This window comes from Panicum hallii, chromosome 7 (genome assembly GCF_002211085.1).
Source record: "Panicum hallii strain FIL2 chromosome 7, PHallii_v3.1, whole genome shotgun sequence".
In the NCBI taxonomy this organism is placed as follows: domain Eukaryota; kingdom Viridiplantae; phylum Streptophyta; class Magnoliopsida; order Poales; family Poaceae; genus Panicum; species Panicum hallii.
The window spans coordinates 2,081,057-2,085,740 of record NC_038048.1 but is presented as its reverse complement, the minus strand read 5'-3'; the positions used below and the strand labels follow the sequence as shown (position 1 = coordinate 2,085,740).

The following is a 4,684-nucleotide window of genomic DNA, read 5'->3' as shown; positions in this document are numbered from 1 at the left end:
TCTTGCACCCCTCCGGGAGTAGGGTTCTTCTCTCCCTCGCCAAAAAGGAAGTTTGTCTCTATGCCATGATGGGTACCGAAACCACAGCGTTGGAAAATATTCCCGTGGTTTGCGAGTATCCGGATATCTTTCCGGAAGAATTACTGGGCATGCCTCCCGATCGTGAGGTGGTGTTCGTTATTGAGCTAATGCCCGGGACAGCTCCCATTTCCAAGCATCCTTATCGTATGCCCCCTAATGAGTTGAAGGAATTGAAAGAGCAACTCAAGGTCCTTTTGGATAAGGGTTTCATTCGTCCGAGTTCCTCTCCTTGGGGATGCCCGGCTCTCTTCATGCAGAAGGATGATAGCTTATGGATGTGTGTTGACTACCGTGCGTTGAATGAGGTCACCATTAAAAATAAATACCCTCTTTCTCACATTGATATATTATTTGACCAACTTTCGAGAGCTTGCTATTTCTCTAAGATTGATCTAAGGTTGGGTTATCATCAAATTAAGATTCGCCAAAAGATATTCCAAAAACGGTTTTCTCTACTAGATATGGTCTCTATGAATTCACCGTCATATCCTTTGGCCTCACCAATGCACCGGCTTATTTCATGTACTTGATGAATAGTATCTTCATGGAGGAACTTGATGTCTTCGTGGTTATCTTGATTGATGATATTCTTATCTATTCGAAGACTCGAGATGATCATGCTCGTCACATCCACATTGTATTGCAAAAACTTCGGAAGCATCGTCTATATGCCAAGTTTAGCAAATGCGAGTTTTGGCTTGAGAAAGTATCTTTTCTTGGTCATATTCTCTCCAAGGATGGCGTTGCTGTCGATCCTAGTAAGGTGCAAGATGTTCTTGAATGGAAACAACCTCGAATGTCACCGATATCTGGAGTTTTCTTGGGCTTGCGGGATACTACCGCCGGTTCATAGAAAACTTTTCAAAAATTGCGAAGCCTATGACCGAGTTATTGGAAAATGGGGTCAAGTTCGAATGGTCCCAAGCTTGTGAGGAAGCCTTTCAAACTCTCAAAGATCATCTTACTACCGCTCCCGTTCTAGGTCAACCAAATATTCACAAGAACTTTGATGTCTATTGTGATGCCTCTCGCGCCGGTCTTGGTTGTGTTCTTATTCAAGAAGGCCAACACTACAGAAAAATAGTGTAATTTCGTCGGCCAGAAACCGACGAAAATAGGCCCAAAGCCGACAAAAATAGTTATTTTCGTCGGCCGGCCGACGGAATAAAATAGACAAAAATAAGCGCTTTCTCGTCGGTTGCCGATGAAAATAATAATATTTTCGTGGGCCGTGTATGTTCACGTTTTCGTCGGCTTTAATGGCCGACGAAAATAATCGGATCCCAGCTAAAAAAACAGTTGCATATAATATGGCACACATAAAAAATCTGGAGTATGAGCTTGGCTGAATAGAACAATGAACAGGATTAGATAACAGAACCACAAATGACATCTCGTTGGGTGCACGCCGACCGTGCAGAACAGCCTCCCTGCATTGTACAGATACAAGACAGCTTCTCAGGCGCTTTACATCGAACACTGGGATTACAATGATGCGGTCGACGCCGGTGGCCCACGCGCGCGCAAGTACGGCCGGGATATCAGCGGCGTGGCACTTCTTGCCATGGTAGATGCCCTTGAACATGCCATCTTCACAGCACAGCAGTAGCACCAGACAGCACGGCGAGTGCCATCGGAAAAATAAAAGAGAGGCAAAAATCAGCCAACTATCTTTGCGCTAAGCATAAAGAGAAGAATCCGCCAACTATCTTTGCGCCAAATATAGCTGAAGCATGTCTTTAGAAAATCACATTTCTCAAGCAACGTTACCTGCATGGCAAGCTTGTTTCCAGCATGTGATCCTCCATTGATCACATTAAAAGCAGGCACAGGCAGCACCACAGTTTTGTTTCCAGCAAGGTTTGCAATGTGCTGCAAATAAGTGAACTTTCAGTACACCCTCTAAATTTAACATAATAATAAATCATGGTGGTGAGTGGTGACATTTGACCTGGTAAAGAGGAATCTTCTTCACCATAGCTCCGGCTTTGCACACTGCCCCATTCGTTGGAGGTTCCATCTAGCTGCTGGACCATGAAGTTGTCAATGTCAACCTGCTCAGTGGGGTCCTGAAGCATAATTCACCGGTAAGCTAGCTATCAGGTGTTACATTGATGAAATCATATAATATTCTTACTTAACAATTGAGATGCATACCTTTCCAATAATTGCTGGTCCAATGATGCTATTTACATTGTTCACAGCCTAGCAAAAGGCAATACGACTTATTAATCCAATGTTAACAGAGAAAACAACCCATCAAAAACAGAATGGTTGCAACCAATAATACAGGTTAACTATGGGAAGAAATTTTAAGCCACAAGCTACCTACTAACACTTATTCAGCTGGGTTATTCCTTATGTACTGAAAGCATAGACTTCAAATAGGTTTCATCAATCAATTTTATCGCAAATACAAGATGGATACACAAGTTGGTTTCTGTTATATAAAGTTTCTTAAACCAGGACCATTGGACTCATGAATGACTATGGTGCATGGCATATACAGCTAGAATAAACCCTCAAAACTGAATGGAAAAAATGGCTGGTTATAACTAACCTTAAGAACACCCTTGCCAAGATAGTCAGATCCTCCATCCCTCAACTCCAACTCATATATTCCTGAAGTCAATTTTCCAAAAAATTACAGTATTCTTAAAATTCCAGTACACAAGTTGAAAGGCAAAGCTGCCTTCTGTATCATTTACAGATCCACGTGGTAAGCAATTTGGAGACCAGTTCACCCTGTCATGATGAAGACGACTCTGCTGACATGTTCCCTAAGACCAGTACTTAGAAATTAGCAAATTTAGGTCAAAACATAGACATGACAACCATATTTGAACAATAGGTTTACAATGTAACAATGCAATTTATACCAACCGATTCATGTAGTTAAACAGCACGATATATTGCAAATAATAATATTCTGTAAGAGCAGTGTCTCAATTGACAGTGAAAAAGTACTTACATAAATGGAGGGAATGAACCTGAGAAAATGTAAAACATAGGTGTATATGGAAAATCATGTTCCATGATAGTGACACGGACACTACATATGTGCAAAGTCAACTAATTAATTAGCACAAGCTATTAATAAAACTTAGCAGATCTTAGACTATCATATATGCATAGTTCAAAAATGCATGTTGCATAGAATCAAGAAGAAAGATCTTCTTTTATGGAGTAAACTAGCAGGAAGAATGATGGGTGGCGATGGCGCAGCCTCGTGATTGGAGATCTATCCCCGGGCGGCCGGTGAAGAGCGGGTGCGTCACGGGGTACAGGCAGAGCCGCGCGGGGGCCCGTGGGGCAGAGGGGCGCGGGGCGGCGGCGGCGGCCGTGGGGGCCGCGGGGGCAGAGGCAGAGCCGCGCGGGGGCCTGCGGGGCAGAGGGGCGCGGGGGGCCGTGAGGCAGAGGAGCGCGGGGCGGCGGCGGCAGCGGCCGCGGGGGCCCGCGGGGCAGAGGGGCGCGGGGCGGCAGCGGCGGCCGCAGGGGGTCGCGCGGGGTGGCGGCGGGCCTGGGGGCGGGGGCAGGGGCGGTGGTGGCGGGGGGCTCGGGCCTCGGGGGCGGAGAAATGCATGCGTGCGACACTGGAAGGAGATCCAAATCGCTATTATACCGATATTTTCGTCGTGGGCCGATGAAAATAGGCCTATTTTCGTCGGCCTGCCCTAGGCCGACGAAAATGTACTTTTTTTTTCGTCGGCCAGGCCCTGGCCGACGAAAATATGAACTCTTTTTCGTCGGCCTACTGTGGCAGAACCAACCTGAATTACACCAGCTCAAGTACGTAAGTCCTCTCTCTACGGCTTCAATCGCACTTCAAACGGTGTAACCATGTGACGCCCCGAAATTTTCAAATTTAAACTACGCGTTAAAGTGTCCTGACCGAAAATTTATTCGTCGTAAAACCCTGACTCTCTCCGTTTCACCGTCACACTGACGGCCGACGCGAGCCTGACCGCCGTCCCATCCCGCACCGCTCACGCGTGACCGTTTTCCACAATCAACGCCGGCGCGATGCTGTTCTCCTCGCGCAGCGCGCGGACGACGTACGCGCGTGGCCGACCGACCGCGATCGCCGCCGCGATCGGCGCCGACGCGCCCCTCCCTTTCTCTCTCTCCCCTTTCTCTTTTCTCCTTTTCTCTCTCCCTCCTATTTCTTTCCTTTTTCCCTTTTTCCCCTCTCTTTCTTTTCTCCTTTTCCCTCCTTTCTTCTCCTCCCTCCTCTTCTCCCCTTCCCCTGCTCCCGAGCACCGCCGGCCTTGACTCCCGGGTCACGCCACCACACCCCTCCCCTCTCCCCTCACACACGCGCACGCCTGCCTCGGCCGGCCGCGCCGCGTCGCGCACGGCCCACGCACGCACGCCTAGCGCGTGCATCGCGTGACCGCACCGCTCGCCGCGCCGTCCGTCGCTCGACACGCCGCCCGGCCTCCGGCCCCCAGCCACGTCGCCCCGTTCCCCGGCCGCGCACACCGCCGTACGCGCACGCGCCGCTGAGCCACGCACGCGCACGCGTCCGGCCCACGCGCACGCCCTGCACAGCTCGCCGCCCCGCCGCCGCTGGCGCCCCGCCTCGCCGCTCGCGCCGTCGCCT

The 4,684-nt window shown here is 49.3% G+C and overlaps 1 pseudogene; it reads right to left on the bottom strand.

Annotated features, from left to right (window-relative positions):
- Positions 1-1,551: 1,551 nt before the first annotated feature.
- Positions 1,552-3,117, bottom strand: LOC112899452 (annotated as a pseudogene).
- Positions 3,118-4,684: the final 1,567 nt, after the last annotated feature.